Source organism: Salvelinus sp. IW2-2015, linkage group LG7 (assembly GCF_002910315.2).
Source record: "Salvelinus sp. IW2-2015 linkage group LG7, ASM291031v2, whole genome shotgun sequence".
NCBI classification, from domain to species: Eukaryota; Metazoa; Chordata; class Actinopteri; order Salmoniformes; family Salmonidae; genus Salvelinus; species Salvelinus sp. IW2-2015.
In genome coordinates, this window is record NC_036847.1 from 11,530,623 (window position 1) to 11,557,597 (window position 26,975).

The 26,975-nt window shown below is 42.9% G+C and overlaps 1 protein-coding gene across 5 annotated transcripts in view; it reads right to left on the reverse strand.

Moving 5' to 3' along the window:
• LOC111966387 (kazrin) overlaps positions 1 to 26,975 on the reverse strand; it is a 217,549-nt gene that overhangs the window by 131,746 nt on the left and 58,828 nt on the right. The gene's annotated exons all lie outside the window — the stretch shown is intronic.

Genomic DNA, 26,975 nt, shown 5'->3' on the forward strand with positions numbered 1-26,975 from the left:
CCTTCGATTCACGAGGTAAATAAGTTGAATTGTGCCAATAAAGGATGTTTTAAATTCTCTCACACATACCAAATAAGGTACACCGAAGAAGAGCATTGGCGTGCTCTGCAGTGATCGTTTAAGAGCAGAGGCAATCTCCAGGTGCTTGTAAGATGGCCGTTATTGTTCCATAAAGCTTGACAGAGCCTCTCCATCACCTGCCAAAGCAGCCCGGGACACAACCACTCATGTGTGCCATGGATGTCTATCGATTGGCTACTGTGGAGGGGTGGGTAGGGGCTTCTATGGTCTGGGGCTTGTAGAGAGATCAGCAGGGGGGTACTGAGGCGGTACAGATAGCGGTCAACACCAATCAGCATCAGAGCTTCAGCCGAGCTCTCAGCCATTATGGATCAATCCATATTAGCGGATTAAAGCACAGCAGTAAACTAACAGTTACTTATCTAACTAACAACATGTACACTGTTTATTTCCAATGTACATTAAAATAAGGACAATGGACTCACAAAAACATATCTGACCAGGAAAATATGACCCATGTTGAAAGATGCATAAAAAGTTATGATTGAAGACTGGCGCACTCAAACGTAACAACAAAGCTCAACATTAACCCTCATTAACCCTACACTGTAAAGCCTAATTCAGAAACAGATAAACAATGCACAACAAGAAGAGGTCAGAGAGGTCAGAGTGTCTGTAAAAGCTTTGCTCAGAGCTTCAAGCTGATCCTACAAGGCATTAAAAAGAGCTGCTAAAAAGGTTCCAATCGGTTTTGAGCACCCAGGGAAAATTAAAGATCTATTGGGTCAATTCAGGGATGCAAGCTCATGTGAGACACATTGGTGGAGAGTGGATGGAGAATGGCCAAACGTGTCAGTCGATGTTATAACAGAGAAAAGACTAATGTGGAAAATTGCTGTAGTTCAAAAACCCAGCTCTCGCTTTCCACAAAGACTAATGTGTAGAGACTTGAACCCAAACGTTGAAATGGCCCCACAGCATGATGCACCACAACCAAGGCATCACAGTGGATCACAACACTCCTATCTCAGCCAGGGGTAACATTGAGGGGAAACATGCCGGGACCAATTTCCAAACCTTATTTTGAAATGTATGTTTTTGAGCTGAATTCCCATGAATTTTTACAGTGATGAGTTCTCGGAGGGATATTTTTCTCATTAACCCCTGAACTCAGTACTGACAATAAGATGATGACTAAGACACATAGTGTGTTATAAAGTGGATGAAGACATTCTTGGATTGCTGGATAAGACGAGTGACAAAACTGACATTATTACCAGAAARAATTGCTACATAAGACAATGTCTCTAGTCAAGAATCCACAAAACGAATGTGTTTTGAAAAGGCAAAAGTCACCCCTGTCATACTCAGCTTTATCTCCACTTTCGCAATGAGGACATACAAGCCCAGAGAAATATAATGACTAGAACGGGCATAGCCAGTCCATCCATTACGGCACTTGAATGGGAAAGCCCAATCTAGAGATTATATTTCTATGTACAAACCATCAGGAAATGCTGACATCATGTAGTGTTAGGTTGCATTATGAATAGGTTAAACCACAGCACCCCATACCACATCAGACAGTGGTGGCATTTACTGTCCTGTCCTTTCAATTAGGGTTACAGTCACACTTGCATAGCAGATATGTCTCACTGAGATTTTTATATAGCATGGGCCTCATACACGATGAGCTTCATATTACACGAGCCCACATGAGCCTCACATTGCATAAGYATCAAGTATAGCCATGACTGGATGAATGTTCCACTGCACATTGACCTTCTAATACTCATATAACAGCATAATGAGGGGATGAGAAAGTATGTTGGCAAATTAAATGGTTTACCTTTTGAGGAGGGAAGTAGAAGCAATGGAGGTCCACAGCAAGACATGGCTCAATTAGAGCTAATGAAAGATGTGTTCCCTGTGTTCCCTAGGTGTTTATCTAATAAATGTCTCAGAGATGTTGAGTTACTGATGTAGGAAATAACAGGAGATGTCATTTCCGATGACTCCTGAAATAAACTATACCCTTGTGGATTAAAGTAATTTGATTAWATTCACAACACACACACACACACATACAAAATATCAACAAATGGTAGACAACAGCAGAATGGATGTTGTGYGGCATGAATTCAGACAAATGATCAGTAGAGATGTAACATTTGGAGTCCCACTGGCAATACAACTCACTAAATGGGCCTAATTGTTGGCCGCAGGAGGCAGTTTTAGATAGCTTGTCACTTCTTTGTATTTCCCAGGCTTTTATTTTCCTTCCATTTCTGTCAGATAGCCACAGACAGCTTGTTGGTGAGGAGACAGTGTTGCTGTCTGTAATTGGGCTTGTGATGTAAGCTGTCAGTTCAATGTGTCGCCAGGGAAGGGGACGAGNTGTGTGTGTGTGTGTGTGTGTGTGTGTGTGTGTGTGTGTGTGTGTGTGTGTCTTGTTTTCAGGCTGAGGACAAACCTCCACGCATGACCTGGGTTAGCCCTTCTGCCCGTCACCTGCCTGACCCCAGAGTGGCATGGTACGTGTGGGTGAGGCTAGGGCAAGAGAGAGAGCATAGCGTGATAAACACCCTTTTACAGATTATCGTGAAATAGACACACATTTTCTTCATAACGCATACATGTCCAGTAGGCCTACATCCTTCATAAAGAATTCCAATTTGTTGGTACTAACTTGAGCTAGACAGCTAATGTTAGCTAAGCTAGGGGTTAAGGTTACTGGTTAAGGTTAGGGTTAAGTTTAGGGTAAGGGGTAGGGGTTTTAAGGTTAGGTAACATAATAGCTAAGTAGTTAAAGGGTTAGGGTTAGCTAACATGCTAGCTAAGTATTCAAAAAGTAGTAAGCAGTTGCTAAGTTGCTAATTAGCTAAAATGCTAAAGTTGTCCATCATAATTTGAAAATGCAATGTTTGGTTTGCTAGACCTTTGCGTTATACCCCCCTGACCAACCTCCCATCTATCGTTTCTGTTTCAGTCAGAATCACTAATGGCTCCTTAATATGTCGCTAGAAGTCGCTAGATTACGTTTTGTCGCAATGAGGTCACAGCACCAATTTGCCTTACTGCGCACAACTGCGGTCCCAGACGTAGTGTTTTTGCCCCCTTGTCCTTCTCTGCCTATATATGCTGCGTTGCTGTGGCTTCTGCTGCACAGCTTCTCCCACTCTCGTGTGCAACATTATTGAATGGGAAAAGTCGCTAAATGCTATCAAAACCAAAGAAACTCCCCGAAGGCAGCCTCAAATGTAGCTGAATTTGTCGCTAGCCTCTTTTTGGACTGTCTCTTATACACATCTAGATGTGTATAAGAGACAGGGTGACGCTTTGCGCTCTTTGACCCTGTCAGACTGCTCCCCCCCTCAGATTTCATACTGGCCAATATTTTAAATAGTACTGTAGAGCAGCCAATGAGCAATCCCAGTCACAGGTCACCTAGCGGGGATGCTAAAAAAAGCTTCCTGAAACAGATTCTGTAACAGAGGAACTGTCCATGATTGCCGTTTCAGACCATGCATTTAAAAAACGAGTACACATCAGTGTACAGCAGGGGTGGGCAACAGGTGGCCCGCGAGCCAAAACCGGTTCGCACGTGTTGTTTTTGCTAACTAAAGTGTATGTGGGGTGGGGGTTCTTTTTTGGTAAAAAACAGGAATTCAGTTAAAAATGAGTTTCATTTACAAAATCCGTTCACCAAGTATTCCCAGGAATAAAAAAAGAGACGTAATCGTGTCTCAATGTAATCAAGATATGATTGTTATTTTGAAATATAGTTATTTTCAATTTGACGTGTACACATTATTAAAGTTATGTTCCAGACCCCCGATTATCCGCTCCGACCAAAATCGTCCCACGACTGAATCTTGTTGCCACCCTTGGTGTACACTGTACATCATCATAGTGTAACAATTTGTGCCCTTGATAACAGGCTTACCTAGAAACATGAATATACAGAAGCTYCTCCATGGTTTCGACCCTGCACAGTGAGGGGGCAGTCAGTGTGTCTGTGGCCTGGGCCATCGCGCTATATCACCCYCTTTGCTCTCCCTCCCCCTATTTACTCTTTTTAACCACTCTCTCCCTTCCTCTCCTCTCTGTCTCCCCCCTTCATCTCCACTCCCTCTCTCAATGTAATGTGTGGTGAGTGCAGTTGGGGGGACCCTGGCTCCCTCTCCCCTCCTCCCCCCTCCCAGTCTATGGGGGTGGGTACTGGTCGTGGGCCCTGGCTACCTCTCTGTCTAGCAGGCGAGCCGGCCGGCTTCATTACTGCTCTGGAACCAGCTGTGTGTTCTGGGTAAACAAGCCCGGGATCTGACCTCACATCATTAATCCCTCTGCAGTATCGCCCCATGCCTCCATGCCGCCCTCTCTTTCTCTCTTTCTATTGCTCGGTAGCTTTCTCAACTCTCTCGCTGTATCTCTCTCTTTCTTACCCTCGCTCTCTCTRTCAATTCAAATTTGAGGTGCTTTATTGGCATGTTATGCATTATGAAAATGCTCCAACATCTCATTCCAAAATCCTGGGCATTAATATGGAGTTGGTCCCCCCTTTGCTGCTATACAGCCTCCACTCTTCTGAGAAGGCTTTCCATTWTCCCCAGTGGCGCAGCGGTCTAAGGCACTGCATCTCAGTGCTAGAGGCGTCACTACAGACACCCTGGTTCGAATCCAGGCTGTATCACAACCGGCTGTGATTGGGAGTCCCATAGGGCGGCGCACATCTGGGTTTGGCCAATGTAGGCTGTCATTGTAAATAATAATTTGTTCTTAACTGATTTGCCTAGTTAAATAAAGGTTAAATAAAWWAAAAAAWTGATATTGGAACATTGCTGCGGGGAGTTCCATTCAGCCACAAGAGCATTAGTGAGGTCGGGCACTGATGTAGGGCAATTAGGCCTGGCTCATAGGCTGCGTTCCATTTCATCCCAAAGGTGTTCGATGGGGTTGAAGTCAGGCCACTATACAGGCCAGTCAAGTTCTTCCACACCAATCTAAACAAACAATTTTGGTATGGACCTCGCTTTGTGCACGGGGGTTTTGTCATGCTGAAACAGGAAAGGGCCTTCCCCAAACTGTTGCTACAAAGTTGTAAACACAGAATCGTCTAGAATGTCATTGTCTGCTGTAGCATTAAGATTTCCCTTCACTGGATCTAAGGGGCCTAGCCCGAACCATGAAAAACAGCCCCAGACTATTTTTCCTCATCCACCAAACTTTACAGTTGGCACTATGCATTCGGGCAGGTAGCGTTCTCCTGGCATCCGCCTAACCCAGATTCGTCTGTCAGACTGCCAGATGGTGAAGCGCGATTCATCACTCCAGAGAACGYGTTTCCACTGCTCCAGAGTCCAATGGTGGTGAGCTTTACACCATGCCAGCCGACGCTTGGAATTGCACATGGTGATCTTAGGCTTGTGTGCGGCTGCTTGGCCATGGAAACCCATTTCATGAAGCTTCTGACGAACAGTTCTTGAGCTGACGTTGCTTCCAGAGCCAGTTTGGAACTCGGTAGGGAGTGTTGCAACCGAGGACAGACGATTTTTACGAGCTACTTCAGCATTCGGCTGTTCCGTTTTGTGAGCTTGTGTGGCCTACCACTTTGCGGCTGAGCAAAGTTGTTGTTCCTAGATGTTTCCACTTCAGCTCTAGCAGGGCAGAAATTTGATGAAACAACTTGTTGGAAAGGTGGAATCCTATGACGGTGCCATGTTGAAAGTCACTGAGCGATTCAGTAAGGCCATTCTACTGCCAATGTTTGTCTATGGAGATTACATGGCTGTGTGCTCGATTGTATACACCTGTCGGCAATGGATGTGGCTGAAATAGCCAAATCCATTAATTTGAAGGGGTGTCTACATACTTTTGCATATATAGTGTTCATCCTCCTTCTCCCCACAAGCAAAGACAGACATAATCAGGCCTGGATACTGTATCTCAGTTTCTAACTCACCAGGCTAGTAGGTTACATAGCAAAGAACAGAACGCACCTTGACAAGACATGTTGGAGTTTCATCTCTACTAATCATAATTAGCACACACATACAAACACACCTATGCACACACACACACACTGGATAATCTATATCTTAGCTAACTAACAGCAGCCTCAGGTGGGATRGGATGAACTGATGCAGTGGCAGTGGGTCCCTATATTGCCACAAGATTTTTGAAAGCAATTTAAATKAGCTTTAAATTAGTCACAGTCTGGTATTAGTTTGCTGCTGACAGACAGGTGTATGTCAGAGCCTGCGGCTCAAGTTGCTCAATATCACAGACTAAGGACAAGCTAACAGTGGAGCTGACACTTAATGTGAAAGACTGTTGGGAAGACAGCCACAATCCTCTCTCTCGACCATACTGCAACACACAAACACGTGCATGCAAGCACACACACACAATTCCTCTCTCTCTCTCTCATGCACACACATCCCATCTCTTATTCTCTCTCTCAGTCCGACACATCCCGGCTGGTTCACTCCAGGGGTGGTGTGTGTGTGTGTGTGTGTGTGTGTGTGTGTGTGTGTGTGTGTGTGTGTGTGTGTCTTGTTTTCAGGCTGAGGACAAACCTCCACGCATGACCTGGGTTCTGCTGCACAGCTTCTCCCACTCTCGTGTGCAACATTATTGAATGGGAAAAGTCGCTAAATGCTATCAAAACCTTAGAAATCCTTGGTGTCAAAACTCCCCAAAGGCAGCTTGAAAAGTAGCTGAATTTGTCGCTAGCCTCTTTACCAATAAAAGTTACTTGAAGGGTCTGAAAACTTGTTAAATATAGCAACAGTATTGGCAACAATGTGTCTGTAGCGAATTTTGTATAAGTAATTTGTGTCTAATTGTGATAGTGGGTTGGCATGAGTGGAGGAAGCTGTGAGTGGAGGTCAAATGATGTCGATGCAACACGAGACAAGACAAGGAGTTGAGTACACACACACACTTTGGAGTATAGAGCATGCACAGACACACTAACACACATACTTACAGAGACAGACACACACACACACACACACACACGTGCCAACAGAGACACACACACTCACAAGCACACACACTCACACACTCGCAGTCACACACACACACACAAACGCTCACACTCACGCACGCACGCACACACACCATAGATCAGATCAATCCAGTTATCAACTCAGAGAGAGAGAGAGAGAGAGAGAGCAGTCCAACAAACAGATCAAATGAGAGAGGGGTTAGAAGAAGAAAAAGGTGTAATGCAGTTTTGAAGGGAAGACATGAGTGTTTGAGAATCAACTGCCAAGCCTATCAGACTCAAGGGGGTCTCAGGGGAGAGGGAGAATGCTCCAAACCTCATGAGCGCCACGCTGGTAAAAGGGGAATTCACAGAAAGCGGTGAAAACTCCACAGGCAACAAGAAGAAAGGAAGAGTTCAAACACAACACTATCAAAAATTAAACATACTTCTCTGATCCTGAGAGAATCTCCGAAAGAGAGTGTTACTCATCAACTTTGAATTATACCACAGATACAACAGATCGCTGGTGTGGAAGGAAAAGATAGTGAGTAAACCTTGTGAGTGACAGACTTGTGAGGTCCCTAGTTAACAAACACCTGCATATGAAACTAATGTCAGTGTGCTGCTGACAGTGTAGCTTCCTCCACTGTCCCTGTCCCATACCGAGCTCAATCTAGTGATCCTCTGCTCACAAACACATGTGACCGCCCTCCTTGACAACGTACCAACCGATTGAGCTATACAAAAAGATCCAATTGGATAATACCATCGGCGCCATTTAAAGATAGCTGTGGAGTGAGCTTACAGTACGTTCTTAACTCCTTTACACGTACCCTTTTCACATGACTGAGCCAAGCCTAGCTGAACTGTGTCGGCCTGTTTACGGATCCACCATAGTTGCTTGAACAGTGCTGGAAAGGACAATATGTGAGGAACATATCCAAGCTAGTACAGACAGCCAGGGTCTGAGAGTTCTAAGGGTGAAGGCAAAACAACTTTCTTCCATGGGCATCAGAGAGCTGAATTAATATGCTGCTAGTTTCTGTCTGATTCAAATTGTAAATAAAGTGCTGTTGATTACAGTATATGGATCCTAACTTGTACTTTTGCGTCACAAGGCAAATATTGCTTTTACTCACCCCAATAACCTAGGTAACCATTTTTGATTGATACGGGCCCAGAGTCAATATCATCACATTGCTTTCTGCAAGTATGTTTGATAGTTTCTTTCTGTAAGAGTGGRCTTTTGCTTGAGACTATGTTTGCTGCAATTTGAAAATGTTCTGCATAATATTTACAAAATTGTTCCAACTGTTTATACTAGTGTTTCCAATTTATTAGGTGGCAAATATGTTTAACAAATTGCTTTTGGCACCGTCGACAAAGGCTGACATTCTAAAAAGTATCTTCATTATCAACAAAAAGCAATTTACTTTCTATCAGGACCCTTAAATTTACAAGGACTTCAAACTCTTGTGCAAAAGAGGCTTTGTGCAAGAGAACTACAACTCCGTTCATACGRCTTTGGATGGCTGTAGTCATCTCGTCAATGGATGTGTGATGATGCGGTCAGTCCGTCTAGCAGAGGGTACGGGAGCTACCTGGCAATACCATTCCCTTTAATTGAGTGCTCGGAGAAGTCGATGCATTTTTTTCCAGCACTGCCACTGAGGTTAAGCAATGTACCACATTACAAGGATCGATATCTTGGGGTTGGCCAAGCGCAAAAAAAATACATCAACCCTATTTACTGAGTATATCCTAGTGGCGGCCATTACTMCGGACAGGGAGGGCTAACGTTATATGGAGGGGGTGATATATCGCAGGTGATGATCGATGACAATATGGCCGCCGCTATAATGCCTGATGGAGTGTGATGGTGGGCTTTGGCTCGCTCTTCAGTACCTGTGAAAAATGTGGCAATCTCTCCATCAGAGCCAACTATTAGATCCTGCATTGATTGTTTGAGGAGTGCTATCAGAATGATGGGACAGGCAGAGAGAAGGCCATAGGTCTGAATGTGGCGTAGTCAGTCGAAACCAAAACAAGTTCAATAGGCCATTATCAGCCTTAGCCAAGCCTTAAACAAAACAAGAAATTATACATAAGATGAATGCCCTTGGCACAGCAAAAGTCACCCATCTCATTTAGGCTTGTATGTAAGATCCCTCACCTCTATTTCCAGTATTCATATGGGCATCATCCACATGGMAATCATATAGAAATGTACATGTCAACTCCCTCACTCTCTTTTGAAACCATCGAGCACACAACATTCTGAGACCATGTTTCTTAGAACTTGGTGAGAGCGAGGTTGTCCTATGGTTATTTTGCATACAACCTTCCCCCAACTTTCTGGGAATGGTGAAGGATAGATGCTTGGCTTTGGAACATTCTCAGCACATTTAAGGAACAAAAAAAGCATTATTTTCATTACTTTTAACAGAATGTCTCCTAAAGGTTCAAACATGGTTACATTTAATTTGGATTTTGGAAATGTTCTAGGACTGGTTTGACATTTGGGAATGTTCTCAAATACACTGAACAAAAATATAAACGCAACAGGCAACAATGTCAAAGATTTTACTGAGTTAAAGTTCATGTGTATGGAAATCAGTCAATTGAAATAAATAAATTAGGTCCTAATCTATGGATTTCACCAGACTAGGAATAAAGATATGCATCTGTTGGTCACAGATACCTTAAAAAAAAGTTAGGGGCGTGGATCAGAAAACCAGTCAGTATCTGGTGTGACCACCATTTGCCTCATGCAGCGCAACACATCTCCTTCGCTTAGAGTTGATAAGGCTGTTGATTGTGGCCTGTGGAATGTTGTCCCACTCCTCTTCAATGGCTGTGCGAAGTTGCTGGACATTGGCGGGAACTGGAACACGCTGTCGTACACTTCGATCCAGAGCATCCAAAACATGCTCAATGGGTGACATGTCTGGTGAGTATGAAGGACATGGAAGAACTGGGACATTTTTCAGCTTCCAGGAATTGTGTACAGATCCTTGCGACATGGGGCCCTTGCATTGTCATGCTAATAACATGATGTGAAGGCGGAGGATGAATGGCACGACAATGGGCCTCAGGATCTTGTCATGGTATCTCTTTGCATTCAAATTGCCATTGCTAAAATGCAATTGTGTTCGTTGTCTGTAGTTTATTCCTGCCCGTACCATAACCCCATCACCACCATGGAACACTCTGTTCACAATGTTGACATTAGCAAACCGCTTGCCATCACAACACCATACACGCTGTCTGCCATCTGCCCGGTACAGTTGAAACTGGGATTCATCCGTGAAAAACACACTTGTCCAGTGTGCCAGTGGCCATCAAAGGAGAGCATTTGCCGACTGAAGTCGTTTACTAAACTGGAGTCAGGTCAAGGCCCTGGTGAGGACGTCGATCAAGCAGATGAGCTTCCCTGAGACGAGTTTCTGACAGTTTGTGTAGAAATTATTCAGTTGTGCAAACGAAGCCGGATGTGGAGGTCCTAGGCTGGCGTGGTTACATGTGGTCTGCGGTCATATTTTCAAGCATGGTGGTGGCTGCATCATGTTGTGGGTATGCTTATCATTGGCAAGGACTAGGGATTTTTTTAGGGTAAAAAGAATCGGAATAGAGCTTAGCGCAGGCAAAATCCTAGAGGAAAACCTGGTTCAGTCTGCTTTCCAACAGATACTGTGTAGTGTCTTTGGCATCATTAAATTGAAGACTGTTATTTTATCAAATAAATTCTCTGTAATTATTATTATGTGATTAAACCAATCATGTAAATGTAATTAACTAGGAAGTCGGGGCACCAAGGAAAATCTTCAGATTACAAAGTTATAATATCAGATATTTTAATATCTGACCAATTAGTCTTCTAATTAATTAATCATAACTTACCTCACGTTAGTCTCATTCCAAACATCGAAAGTTGTTGGTTATCTGCACAAACCCAGTCTTTGCTATGAATCATCCATACATCAATTGTCTTAATCATTTATTTACTAACTAACTAAATAATCACAGAAATGCATAAACAAACGACAATATATATGGTTACAAGGAAATGATAGGGGATGTGGGTGTGGACTGAGAAGGTCGGAAAAGACAAGAGACACTACACAGTTGACAATTATAATAATTGAAATGCTAATCCTTTGCACATGAACGCTCACTCATTCGGGAATAATTGCAATCAATATATATATTTACGCTCAGTGTATCGTCATGATCTCTGTTGGAATCATACGTCTTTCTGTTGGAAAGTTCATCTGAACTTCTCTTTGCGTCCCTGGAGTCTTTCGTGGTTAGTGAATACTTCAGAGTCCCATTCAGAAATGTTCTTATAGAATAGATGTTTCGGTGGTTGTCGGTCTTCGCATTCCAGGTCGACATAAATTCTAGCTGCAGACTAGTAATTAGTATCGAAGATTTAGTATCGAAGATTTGTTCTTATTCTGTCGGTATTGATAGTCTCAGAGTTGAACCATTTCCACCAGTGTAGCCAATGCTCCATGTGGTTTGGTTAGGAATTCAACAACCGTTACAACCTTAGCTCCCTCAGATGACCAAGGAATGCATGGTCTCTACTCAAACCTTAGCCCTCTCGGTAATCGAGGTACACATGGTCTCAGTGGGCTTCTCCAGGTGGGGTTTATATTCGGAACAGAGCTGTCCCATGACGCCAGATCAATGTCTATGCTCATGGGGCGGGCCAATGAGTCAGTTAAACTTTAAAGGGAATTGGATTCTCTTTCATTAAGCAGTTTAAAATCACATTACATAATTTCACAAATAGTTTMATCTTTACTCATTATTTTTATACAATAAAAACTCATAACGGAGACTCTTGTATAAACAGAGTTATGGTAATGTGGCTGTATTGTCTCTCACGAGGTCACAAACATTACACAAAATGGACCGGTCGTAGCTGGATTCTCCACCGACCGTTTACACATTCTCCAAAACATGGACATTGTTTAATTCTCAAGTTCTGTGATGTAGAATAAGTTCCTTTGTTCTACTGTGAACCTTTYTCTCTCTATACTGCATGAGGGAGAGAGTCTCCTCCAGGAATTTACGACCTGAGATAACAGAACCTGGGTTCTCGCTATACCCAAAGAGGGCCACGTCATGACAAATGGCAGACAAATTCACCTTTCAGGAGGACAATAACCCAAAACACAAGGTCAAATATACACTGGAGTTGCTTACCATGAAGACATTGAATGTTCCTTAGTGGCCTAGTTACAGTTTGGATTTAAATTGGCTTGAAAATCTATGGCAAGACTTAAAATGTCTGTCCAGCAATGATCAACAACCAACTTGACAGAGCTTACATTTGTTTTACTAATAATGTACAAATATTGTACAATCTAGGTGTGCAAAGCTCTTAGATACTTACCCAGAAAGACTCACAGCTGTAATAGCTGCCAAAGATTATTCTAACCTGTATTGGCTCAGGGGTGTTAATACCTAAAATTTCAAAAAACATATTTTCACCTTGTCAATATGGGGTAATGTGTGTAGATGTGTGAGATAAAAAAACATCCACTTAATCCATTTGGAATTCAGTCTGTAACACAACAAAATGTTGAATAAGTCAAGGGGTATGAATACTTTCAGAAGGCACTGTATATTCCATTGTCAGCATCAACAAAACTCTCTCTACCCTCTAGCTTGTTGAGTGTGTTCAGGTGTGCTGGCCACACCCACTAATTGGCCACACCTGATCTTAATGTGTGCTTGTTTTATTTGAAATGAGGTCTGTTTGAATAGAGAACGGGATCGGTGTCCCTTCCACGGGACAGTTGAGCTAACGTAGGCTAATAAGATTTGCATTAGGTTGTAAGTAACAAGAAAATTTCCCAGGACATAGACATATCTGACAATCTAACTGCACTGTCCAATTTTCAGTAGCTATTACAGTGAAATAATACCATACTATTGTTTGAGGAGAGTCCACAATTTGGAACATTAAAAGTTATTAATAGGCCTCCCGGGTGGCGCAGTGGTCTAGGGCACTGCATCGCAGCACCAGCTGCGCCACCAGAGACTCTGGGTTCGCACCCAGGCTCTGTCGCAGCCGGCCGCGACCGGGAGGTCCGTGGGGCGACGCACAATTGGCCTAGCGTCGTCCGGGTTAGGGAGGGTTTGGCCGGTAGGGATATCCTTGTCTCATCGCGCACCAGCGACTCCTGTGGCGTGGCGGGCCGGGCGCAGTGCGCAGTGCGCGCTAACCAAGGGAGCCAGGTGCACGGTGTTTCCTCCGACACATTGGTGCGGCTGGCTTCCGGGTTGGAAGTGTTAAGAAGCAGTGCGGCTTGGTTGGGTTGTGTTTCGGAGGACGCATGGCTTTCGATCTTCGTCTCTCCCGAGCCCGTACGGGAGTTGTAGCGATGAGACAAGATAGTAATTACTAGCAATTGGATACMACRAAAATTGCGGAGAAAAGGGGGTAAAAAATTACAATTAATATTATTAATTAACAAATTAGGCACATTTGCGCAGTCTTGATACAACATTTTGAACAGAAATACAATGGTTCATTGGATCAGTCTAAAACKTTGCACATATACTGCTGCCATCTAGTGGACAAAATCTAAATTGCACCTGTGCTGGAATAATACATTATGGTCTTTCTCTTGCATTTCAAAGATGATGGTACACAAAAAATACAAAAGAACGGTTGKTTTTTTCTTTGTATTATCGTTTACCAGATCTATTGTGTTATATTCTCCTACATTCCTTTCACATTTCCACAAACWGCAAAGTGTTTCCTTTCAAATGGAACCAAGAATATGCATATCCTTGCTTCAGGGACTGAGCTACAGGCAGTTMGATTTGGGTATGTCATTTTTGGAGAAAATGTTAAAAAAAAATTAAGAGGATTTATTAATATGAGTTAAAAAATATGGTATGCTAGCTCTATCCTTGTACACAGTGGACTAATTCCATGGATAGAGAACAGGGTTTGCTTGATTAATGCCTAAGAAATTACCGGTCAGGAAACTCATGGCTTCATTCCCAGAACAAATGAGAAACCAAGAATTTACGTTCCCACAACTTCAAAGGAACCAAATATGCTAGCTGGGATTCTTCTTGCTCTAACATTTGGTAAACACTACAATACATGACGCAGACTTTAGATTTTTTTGTCCACATGAGTAAGAGGGCAGATAAAGTGAGGAAGAGAGAGAGAGGGAGTAAATGTGTGTGAGGGAGAGAGGTAGGTAAATTAGGCTTTATCACCACAGGAGGTTGGTGGTACCTTAATTGGGGAGGAAGGGCTCGTGGTAATGGCTGGAATTAGTAGAATGGTATCAAATAGATGGTTTCCATGTGTTTGATGCCATTCCATTTGCTCCGTTCCAGCAATTATTATGAGACTTCCTCCGTCTGCAGCCTCCACTGTATATCACATACAACACATTGTGAGTATCCAAGATAATATTTCCTATTGAGATGCACAACTTTCCCCCTGTGCTCCTTCCAGCTGTTCATATGAACAGTCATTTATTTTAATAAAGCGAGTGTGATCTCCTGTGGAGAGAGAGATAATGTGGACAGGCAAGGCACATCTGCACCCTAAATAAGAATCCTTGATATTTAACTAGACCCCAGAGGGGACAGCGCAAAGGCAGCCCAAGACTAAGCTGGCCTCAATAACCAGAACATTAATAATCATTCAAATGAGATCCAAAAATGTCCAGACTCCTTTGGTCACTAGGGTACCCTCCTGATTCTTTGTGACCTCTGACCTCACTGATAAAACTCCTGGTTCGTGTTCATTTGGCACCAAACAAAATAGGGAGTGACTTTTGAAGTTGCCTTTCGAACTGTTATTTTCATTGCCTGTTACAAATCATGCTGCAAAATGTTTTATTCATTGCATATCCTAATGAATCCAACCCTGCTAGCTAACTAACAAACTAACTAGCCTAATATTAACCGCATTTCAAGTCCAATACAAGGCCAATRGTAATTAGTTCCCAAAAGGAAAATCACGTATCTTGTCTGGGACCAGGAAGAAACATTGTCTATCTTTCTAAAAAGCACAGCCAGATGAGAGCAGGATCTAAGATAATTATATTTAATAAAAGAGTCTATTGACCGTGCGTCAATCTAAGTAACGTAATAAAATAATCCCCATAAAAATCTGTCAGTTTAAACTAGAGATATCCTTTTTTGCATGAGCTGCATCTCAATCCATTGCATCCGTCTATGTCGGCCTTTTCGCATCTGCGGTGGAAGGCGGCCGAGCTACAGCGCCGTTTGTCAGACCATGAGACAACCCGAAAAATGAAAACGTCTGTACTGTTTAGCAAACCATAACATGACCCCTCTCTGGAAAGATGAGACTCTCACGAACACGATGGTGTTCTCTGTTTTGCTCTACGACCCCCACAAGCCCCACAGGACTCGTCTGAAGTCGGTAACACTGTCTGTAGTGTCCGAACCGTTTGGGCTACACACTAATATGACCCCACAGTGGAAAGGGGAGACTGACGAACACGATTATCCATTTTGCTCTACGACCCCCACATGGGACTTGTCTGAAGGTAATCCATACAAATGAATGGAAGTATGGAGGTAGTTCTGTGCCAATAAAAATAAGGGGTTAAATATGTGTCARATATATTATTATTTCCTGAGGTTTCTTACATCTCCTAGATATAGGACAAACGGTTCAAAAACATATTCCTTATGATTATTTTTTTTACATTTATTAATGGGCTATAACTTTGATACCTAAACGGGTCCTAAAATTCAAAATCCATGGTATGCATGGTATGACCATCTTTAAACAATTAATTAATGAAATATAATTATCTTAGATTAAACATTTTACTGTCTTTTTTGCCATTTATGAACGTGTTATTCAATACGTTTCTGTAGGCTATAGTAGTAGAGGCCAAATTAAATATTTTATTAAATAATTTTGATACCAAAAGGGTCCTAATTCAAAATCTAATATTGATTAAATTGGGATCTTGACAACAAGTTACCATTTTACATTGAATACATAATATTTGCACTCAAGAAAGAAGACACTCGAATTGAAGTCAAAAAACATTTTCTAACTGAAACGTTGGATGATTCTGTGTGGGAGGAGATCAAAAATTGACTAGCATCTGCTTGACGTTCGCCAAGCAGATCTGTCTGGCATTTCAAAAGATGTTCTATGGGAGCGTATCAGTGCTGTTGACATCTTTGCGTCATCAGTGATGATGTTAATCACAGACAGAGAAAGAGAGAGAGACAGACAGACAGGCAGGGTTGTCACATACAGGGATGACTGAGGACGAGCTTGCTTATAACGCAGTTTGTTCTCAGTGCTTTATCAGTCAATCTCTGTTATCTTGTATAGGACAGGCAGCGGGGGTAAGAGGATCTGATAGACCTGTCTGTTTTCAAACTGATTATCAGACAATCTGTTTCCTGACTAGTTATCAGACTTTTTGACTGATAGCCAATCAACAACATTGAATGTGTTATCGGGAAATTTTGCGTGTACAGCTAATACTGCTGGTGGTACGTTTTGTTATGTTATTGTCAGGGCATTTGAAATTGTGTTTCACCACTTTTGTGTGCATTATTCTTGCTGACTCCTTACCAGGTCTCCATCACAAAAGAGGTGTCAACTCAAGCGATCTACCTATTTAAATAAAGGTTAAACAATAAATATGATTGACAATAAACACATTTTTCATTATTTTTCTATTGCTGGGGGTTAGATAGGGTAAAGACAGACAGAAATAGTGGGCTGTTGCCAGAGTAACAGAGAGTGCTCTCGCTGAAAGACAGAAATATCTGAAGACAAATCAGTATGCTGATCACAGCAGCCACACGGTCACCTGATCTGAAAGAAAAATAGAGTTGACTGTCTGTAGCTGTGTAATGTTTCTCGTTGAAAATACAGAGGTCTTATTTTTGACCAAATCACATAATGTGTCATGTTTAACACTGGAAGCTAAAACTGAGGTTGATAGATATGACACGGTACAATAAACCACTCTTTGTCAACTTCTCAGAAGCAAAAAAACATAAAAACTGGTTGTGTAGACCCACATAGCCATTTTGTAACAAAGGTAATTGGAAGGCAGTAGCAACAGACAAATAGGCTTTGCTTTAATTCAGGTTTGCAATTGTCTCACTATCTCATACACCTGGAGACAATGACTTTAGGAAAACAATTTCCTTGCATATATACACTGAGTGTACAAAACATTAGTGTACACACATCCCTTATTCATGTCACTTGTTAAATCCTCTTCAATCAGTGTAGATGAAGGGGAGGAGACAGGTTAAAGAAGGATTTTTAAGCATTGAGACAATTGAGACATGGATTGTGTATGTGTGCCATTCAGAGGGTGAATGGGCAAGACATACTCTCTTTGACAGAGTATGGTAGTACTGTAGGTGCCAGGCGCACCGTTTTGAGTGTGTCAAGAACTGCAGCGCTGGTGTGTTTTTCACGTTCAACAGTTTCCAGTGTGTATCAAGAATGGTCCACAACCCAAAGGACATCCAGCCAACTTGACACAAATGTGGGAAGCATTGGAGTCAACATGGGCCAGCATCCCTGTGGAACGTTTACGACACCTTGCAGAGTCCATGTTCCGACAAACTGAGGCTGTCCTGAGGGCAAAAGGGGGTGCAACTCAATATTAGGAAGGTCGCTCCTCATGTTTTGCACCTCTCATTGCACATGCCATTCCGAAGACGCTTTTATCCAAAGTCGAAATGTTCACATTAGTGGTCCAAGCGTATCGAAACCCACGACCCTGCTGTTGTTAGCACCATGCTATTACAATTGAGCCACACAGGGCCAGCTTATGATAATGTCTGCATTACATCTGCAACCATGCTTATGGAAGTGTTTGAAAGTGCTACTTCAATTGCTTCTGTACCCATGCTTGGTGGTACCGGTATAGCAGTCAGAGAAAGATTAGCCCTGATGTTCATCGCTAATATTTCATTAATGCCTGGCTGGCTAGCATGGTTGGAAGCTGGGTATTGATGTCCCTCTAATGTACACTGGCGTGGTGAGGGGTGCCAGGCTAATGGGATCCCAACATCGGATTTGATAGGAGGGGGAGCTTGACCTGTGCCAGAGAAGCGAGCGGTACACAAACAAACGGGCTAACAAATGACCGGCTCATTAGTGAGACCCAGAGTGGGACCGTGACTCACACACACACACACACACACACACACACACCACACACACACACACACACACACACACACGCACACGCAACACCACACACACACACACACACACACACACACACACACACACACACACACCACAGGCTTTGTACACCAGGAAAAAGGGGAGCACACAGAGGAGCCCCAGGAAAATCACAAGCTCTGTTCAATTGACTACTTAACACGTCCAGAGTAGACTAGGGAGCTAGCCTAGCACTGTGCTGTGCCTTGGATGATACCACTCTATAGAATATAAGAGAGCCTTTGCAAACAACACTTGCAAGCTGGTTCATCTGAACTTAAACAAGGCTAACTGGCTCAGCTGGAGCATTAGCATTGATTTCTTTGAATCTGGCTGTGAAACCCCTAGCCCCCAGGTGGTTTACACCATGCCCAATCTCTGTTCACTACCCCAGAACTGACCAGGGGGGAGTTGAGGGTTGAAGCCCTTTCCCGCTGGGACGAGTCGATGAACAATCTTTACCAGCATTTTACCGGCTGACGCCCTCCCATTATCTCAATAATGCATGGAGTTTGTGTGGACTGTCTGTCACTCAGGCCCTGCAGTCATTACTGGCAAGTAACATGCTGACTACACTGTTGATTTTGTCCATCCACACAAGATGCGATCAGGACACGCAGGTTGAAATATCAAAACGAACTCTGAACTTGGGGACAGTTCGAAACACATGAAACACTAATGGAAATGTTGATAGCTAGTTTGCTGTTGCTAGTTAATTTGTCCTGGGATATAAATATTAGGTTGTTATTTTACCTGAAATGCAAAATATCCTTTTTTTTCAAGGATCTTTGTAGAATTTGGACCAATTTTGAGTCACACAAAATCTTGTGTTACTCTATGTAACCCTCTCACAACAGGCTCAGATAAATCAATACAGTAGGTATGGTGAAAAGGACACTCTCAGTATATATTAAACCTGGTGTGACTTAACTCGCTTGGGAAAAACCAGAGAGACCAGAGTTCTTACCTACAGAATATTTATACAGAAAATAATGAATAATGAATGATGAATGATACACTTGCATACAATCTGCAATACACATGACACAATACAATTTTAAGACAGCCTAAACCTGAACCGAAACCCGGGTGCTAAACTACAAATGTTTGCTGACGCAGTTGGAGCGCCAACAAACATTAGGCTAACACACGGTTTCTTAGAAACCCCTTGAAATCAACAGTTCCACGGCCGTTGCCTATTTGGAATCTAATTAGCAGAAAGTGCCCTGCATGCATTCGAAAACTGTCCCAACATATTTAAAGTAACAGTGCATAATAATTTAACCAACATAGGCCCAACAGGGCAGGCTGTAGTAAAACGTAGAGTTTATGTAAATTAAACAAATCTGATTAAATGTTTATAATGTGTACAAAATATACATCCACATATTATTATTATTATTTAACCATAGTTCCAAATACATGTTTTAACAGGGGATTATATCTACTCTGACAATGAATCCACAGATAAACGTGGAAACCTAGTTCGTTTCGAGTAATCTGTACTCCTTCAGTCTTCTTCTATGGGCTTTATATGGTGGTTGGCAACCAACTTTAAGGTGCATTACCACCAACAACTGGACTGGAGTGTAGACCTCAGTTCAGCTTTCAATCACCCGCATGGGTATATGCTCCTAAAAACCAATGAGGAGAAGGGAGAGGCGGGACTTGCAGTGCATCCACCGACAAAGTGCCCAGAGCAGGTGCAATTTGGATGGAGGCTCAGTTCAAGACAAAGCAAACTTATAACCCCTGGCTTGTCAAGCAAAATTCAAAGACTGGAGGGATGGAACTAGAAAAATAATAGGTGGAATGTACAGTAACATCCTCTGCCTCCAACGTAAAAAAAAGCAACAAAGAACCCTCAGAAAAAAGGTTTTTGAACATTCCCAAACCAAGGCCCATTTAGTGGCAGCAAGCATTGTAGACAAGTCTAAAGAGGACACCTTAACACAGGTTGTAGTTAATGCTCAAAATAAAAGCACAGACACTACAGCCAGAGTCTTCAGAACAGCTTACAAGGAGGCTAAAYGTCACAGACCCACTCACAGTTTTGAGCAACAACTTGACTGTCATGCTGGAACGCAAGAGAGGAGTAGCAACAAGGCTCCAGGCCCTCTTTCTTAATATAACTGTTTGGCACTGCTCGGCACACAGGCTTGAGCTCACAGTAGGAGATGTGGTAAAAAAGATGGGAGCTATCATTCATTTAAAAAATAATTATGGACAAGCTATATGCGCTTTATAGCGTATCCAACAAAAAATGGAGCTGAGGAAGTGCACAGAAAGTTTAGACATTCAGCTGTGCAAAATCGGCAGGATGTTGGACACTAGATGGGTGGCATCCAGTTTTAGAACTGTAGAGCCTGTGTGGAAAAATGACCCGGCTCTTCACAAGCATTTCATTACTGCAGCTGAGGAAGCCTCCCGCGATGGTGTATCCCGTCAGAGCTATAGTGTCCTTGCCATGCGCATATCCTCGCATAAGGTTTGTTAACAATCTAGGCCTTATGTGTGATGCACTTCAAGAACTATCTGAACTGTCACTCATGCTCCAAAATAGAGACTGCACAATTATTACTGCACACAGGGCAGTCACCAGGGAAGCGAGGGTGTTCAGTGCAATTGCAGAGCAGCAACTCAGTCAGAGAGTGATTCAGGAGAACTCTTTCCAAGGAGTCAAACTGAATGGTGGAAGACCCAGTGACAGTCCTTAATCAGAGGGAGTTTTTCAAGAGTTTGGCGAGGAACATGGAGGCTGGCTGCTGACGGGCTGGTCCTGGGGCTGGCTGAGGGTCAATCTGATCCTCTTCTTCCAACTCACTGTCAGACTCCGAGTTGACAGAGACATGATCCTCATATTCTGAAAATGATTCATCTTCCAAAGTGGAAGACACTCCTTCCATACTAGCTTCTCTCTCTGCAAAAAGTATTTCTGAAGCCCACTGAGCAGAGATTCTTTTTGCCATACTGATTGATTGTAGTAAGGAGCCACACATGCAAAGCTATTTATTTGTTGTGTCCCTCCCCCAATTTGCACCTGGGTATGGGAAAATACAGATTTTTTTTTTTATAATGTATCGAAATAATGTAATGTACTGTAACATTGTGCAGGTTGGCGCAAGACATTATGTAGTTTCACACACTACAAAGGGTAAAAGCGGGAGACAGGCAGACAGGCAGAGAGACAGACAGGTTATTGGTGCTATGTTGAAACAGCAGGCCCAGGGAGGAGGATGGCAGAGTGAAACAAACCTTTTTGTTTAATTTTACTTGTTTTCACCTACACACACACTTTCCCACACTTTTATTACCCTTGGGTCCAGTGGACCCGGACACCACAAACTGCATGTGATATAAATGTGTAGGAGTGTGCACAGTGTGCAATCAATGAAAATGTGTTATTTTACGTGTTCTTCACAGAAAATGAGCCAATGTGTGCAACTTCTGTTTGTGCCTCTGCTCTACTGCTCTATGACATTACGGAAATGTGATTATATGAATGCAATGCTTTATTATAAAGGAGTTTGTAACATTTTTACRCATTCCAGTAACTCAGAACTCCCCAGGTCACCCCCCTCTCATGCTCACTGTTTGTTCCGACACCTCCCGATTTACAAATTAAGCACTGGGTACCGGTTATCCCGAATTGAACTCAGAGTTGACCAAAGTTACCTCGGTAACTCCTCAAACCTGATTCGTAGTATAGGGCTCTGGAGATGTAGTCTGTTGATGATTGGTTCAGGGCCAACATCAGATTGGCATGACATCTTTAGGAGGAAGAAATCAGAGTGGACCAAATTATAGTTGGCATAGGGGCACTTTCACACACACACCTTTACCTGGCACTGACTATCTCTATACAAATATTCACTGTGTGAATGTACACACACACACACACACACACACAAAACACACACATTTTAAATACTTAAATCCACCAATCAAAATAAGATTAAAAAAGGATCCAAACATTTCAAAGGTCCCTGCATGCATGGACACTCAAGGATACAGAAAACACATCCTTCTCCAAACAGCTAGGCTGCCAACGACAGCTGAAACAGAGCAGTACCTAGCCAACTGCTTTGCCCTAGTTTTTCTCAGGCCCGCAATCTGGAGAGACCACACACTGCAAGCCTGCGTACGTGGCCGAGACTGCCAAATATCAGTGCCACCAGCTTGCACCTACACGCGAGGCTGTCCAAGCGTGCCACAAGGGGCTTGTATTTAAAAAAAAACTTGTCTGCAAAGGCCTGCTCCACGTAGCCATCAAATGAGCAGCCCACTTCCAAAATGAGCACCTCCCACTGGCCTCCCCCCACAACGTTTGGCACACAGGAAAACACATAATCAACATCAAACTAGCTTCCTCTTCCACAATAATGTTTATGGATGTGTGCTGTTGGTGAGACTACCTGTCTCACCTTGCTGACTATCAGGTTGACAAGGCAGTCATGTCAAGCAATTAACAAATGATTGTATGAACAGCAACCATTCACAACATCGGCAACAGACTCCATTACATTTGACTCATGTAGAAAACAAAATGGATCATGGTTTGCAGGGTACCAGAGTACAAGGTAATATGTTGTTGGTAGAACTTTCAGCCTCTCAAAAATGTTTTCTTGCCTAACATCATTATTTGGAAACGGTATATTGATGATATTTTTGTTCTATGGAGGGGTGATGCAAAACAGCTCCAGGCATCCATGCTTTTCTTAACTCCTGTTCTGAGCATCTGAGATTTACTATGCAATCTGATACACAAATCAGTTTTCTTGATCTTCTGATCTTGTGTGAAGATAATGTTCTATACACTGATCTTTACAGGAAACCTACTGATCCTAACAGTTTGTTGAGGGCTGATAGATGTCACCCACTTCCCTTGAAAAACAGTTTGCCCTACAGCCAATTCCGTCGAATCAAAATAATTTGTAAAAAACAATCAGATTTCGACAGAAATATGGCTGAGACGCAAAGAAAATTCAAGGAGAGGGGTACAAAAACGGTCAGATTAATACTGCCATTGAGAAAATTCAAAACAAAACGAGACATGACCTTTTTCAAGGTCAGTCTCGCAAAAATAAGCACTCTTGTGTTCTAACTACCCGCTATTCAAAGTGCTCTGAACAAATTAAGGAAATTGTTCACAAACATTAGCACATTCTAAGATCCGATGATAGTATCGGTAATGTGTTTTCGGACCTTCCCTTGGCCGTATTCTCGCGGGGCAGAAACCTCAGAGATCAATTGGTAAACTCTGGTTTACCACCCCAAGATATCCCTGCACAACGTCTATTTGCGCCCCTACTGGATGGAAACTACAAATGTAACGGCTGTGCTCAATGCAATGGCACTTATATATGTAGATCCTTCAAACACCCCCAGACAGGGAAACAGATTAAAATCAAAGGTGTTATCACGTGCTTCACTAAGGCAGTTATTTATCTTATAACTTGTCCTTGTGGTAAAAATGATGTGGGTAAAACAAAGCGCGAATTAAAAGTACGAATCTCGGAGCATCGTAGCACCATTAGGTGCAGAAACGCGGCTTACCCAGTTGCGGCCCACTTTTTGGAAGAAAACCCTTCGATTTCGTCTCTACGTTATATTGGCATCGAACATGTCACCCTCCCTAGGAGAGGGGGTGACCTCGACTATTTATTGTTAAAACGAGAGGCTGCCTGGATCTTTAACTTAAAGACCCTTGCTCCCTTCGGTCTCAACGTAGACTTTGATCTGAAGCCATTCTTGTGATTATTCTGATTTTGCTATTGTAAATGTTTGTAGGCTTATGTAGCCAAATTGTATCTATGATCGTACGCTATCCATTTATGTTTTTTGTATGCTATTTTAATATATGAGAATTAACCAATGATATCAGGCCACACCTGGGCATGATTACAGACACCTGTGTGTGTCTTTTGACACTATATAAATAAGTCTCGCAGTGTTTGTCATTATACCCTGATGAAGACAGCTTGTCTGTCGAAACGTTGGACATAAATATTTTTGCATCTGAGCTCCTATAGTGTGCGGCTCTCCTTTATTTTTTAAGTGTTCTACTCCGCTAGCCAGCACCTCGCCTAAATAGGTGTGCGTTTCTTTCGCCTCTAGAACTTTCAGCCTCGCTTTAACAGTAAAGGTGAGTATGTCCTTGCCAATGGCAGCATTCTGGTACATGGAATGGGAGAGTGGTCATTACAGTCCAGAGCAGCGAGTTTCCCCTGAAGCCTCAGGCCAGTCCAGTGCTGCAGTAGCTGCATCTGTCTGATACCGAGGAATGTTGTCCTGGATGTAGGATGAGATGTTCCATCATGGGTGACAGAAGTCTCCACAATTGCATCAGAGGCAGTCACTGGCTCGGTTTGTGTTAATCTGAGCTGCATTCCAGTCTTCTTGCACAGGTTGTTGAGATCAGGCCAGTCTGACCAGACTCCAAAGCCCACAGCACGAGTGTCCAGTTTTCCATTGGCCCTCCTCCTGAAGCCCAGGAAGTTGTCCTCAGTGGCCTTCTTCCTCCGTATGTCCAGAAGGAGGAAGGCTCTGGCTAACTCCCTAACTGTCACATCGTCACTGTTGAGCATATTCAACAGGTGAGTCAGTGTGGTAGCAGTGTAAATCCACTCAACATTCGGGACACCCAAACCCCCATCTCTTTGGCTCAGGAAGAAAATGTCACGTGTGGTATGTGTTTAAGCATAGCCACTTTCTCACCACTTGAACAGTTGTGTTATTATTTTCCCTCAGAGCGTTCTGTGGGATATGCACATTGGCAAACTGTGTCTTTCATAGAACACTGCATATTTTGTGTCTTTCACTTCCAGCCCAGACCATTTCAAAAAGTAATTTGTGCGAGGGAGCATGTCTTTGATAACAAAGTCATCAGCTTACCCCTGTACTGGGTTCGGTAACCACACATGGGCTGGGACACACTGGCATAGCCATTTCAGCTACTGGTTGATGGCTAGGATGAAGTTAACCGGACTCCATTGCCCACCTTGAGTGGGATTGGAACAGTCAGCTGCTTCCCACAGATAACTTGGAGAAAAGAGCTGTTGTACACATCGTATATAATAAGTCTTGGGAAGTTGTATTTCCTCATTACACCATGTGACAAAGTACTAAGGTCGAAAAACACAGTGTCAAACTTTGTGGATTCATGCTTGAAGTCATCAGTTCCAGTTTTTTGGCAGACAATGCATGTACTGTCTGCCTATATATACACCTGTTGTTTGGGAGAGAAAATGCTTGTATCTTCAAGCCATGGTAGAATCTTGGGAGAAAGCTTTTCATGAACACTTTATTTTTTATTTAACTAAGCAAGTCAGTTAAGAACAAATTCTTATTTACAATGACGGCCAACCAAAAGGTAATTTATTGTCAGAGGGCAAGAGGGAGATGTCTCTCCATGTAGATGGATCCTCTGGAACATTGTATTTTGGGTGTATTCTGTGGATAAGAGCACCCTTCCATGAGTCAGGTACCTTTAATCTGATCCACTTGCCTTGTTTGGTATGGAAGTCAAAATATTATCTACCTCCTTAAGGGTGAAATTGCATGTCTCTGGGAAATAGTCTAGTCATACCATTTCCATAGTTTCACACCAAGGGGGCATGGCCTTGGTACACTATCAGGCAGGGCTTGGCATTTGTCATTATAGTAGTTCTGTACATTAGCAACATTACTATACTGGGCGGGAGGCTGGGGTATGCACTATTGTTCAATTTAGTTTAAATCACTTTAGATTTACGATGTTGCCATAGGTATGCCAATTTCTCCCGGCATACCTGTTTCTGATGGTTGAATGGTATCCCAAAAATCCTGCGCTGTCTCCTCCGCTGGGTGATCCTCGCGTGTAAGGAACTTTCTCAGGATCCGTGCAACATATTTCAGGAGGGGAGCACCGAAGGGTATCCCGTCCCAAAGTTTTGCATAAAGGATGCCGTTCTTGTAGAAAGCTCCATTCAGAATAACCGCCAATTTATTCAATTTCCCTGGATCCCCAAAGGAGATAAAGTTTGTATTCTCCTGGAGCAGTTTAGTGTTTAGGCTTTTTCTGAAGGCTCTTTCTTGAGTCTGGAATTGTCTCCATTCATGTTGCGACAGCCGATATTCATACTCTGAGAAATCTGGCCCGCTAACCCCGCCCGCCAGGTGAAATGGGGACGGGTCATGAATATTCCATTGCTGCTGGTAGACTCGGCCAGTGGATAGGGCTTGTTTGAATGCCGATTTTAGCTTTGCGACAAGGCACATTTGTACCGAAAGTGTTCAAAACATCATCGGACCTTTACTGCATTAACGGTGGCAGTTACAACGTGCATAAGTTATATTGGTAAATAACCATGTTTTGGCACTGAGCTGGGAAAGGAAAACCTAGTCAGTTGCACAACAGGATGCATTCAACCGAAATGTGTCTTCTGCATTCATCCCAACCATCTATTCCATTCCAGCCATTACAATGAGCCTGTCCTCCTATAGCTCCTCCCACCAGCCTCCACTGATATCTAAGCATAGCTCTTGAGCTGTCTGTATCCTCTTGACTGGTGGTTCTAAATATGCTTCTCTGCATCTGTGCTAAAATATGGGTAAACAATTGAAAGGAATGTGAGTCTTATTCAGTACATTTAGTAATTGCTTGCTTTTCTCAAGTCTAGCCACCTTGCCAGCAGGCATGCCAGCTAAGATAGCTAGACAAGCTACTCTAACTTGATTGATGTG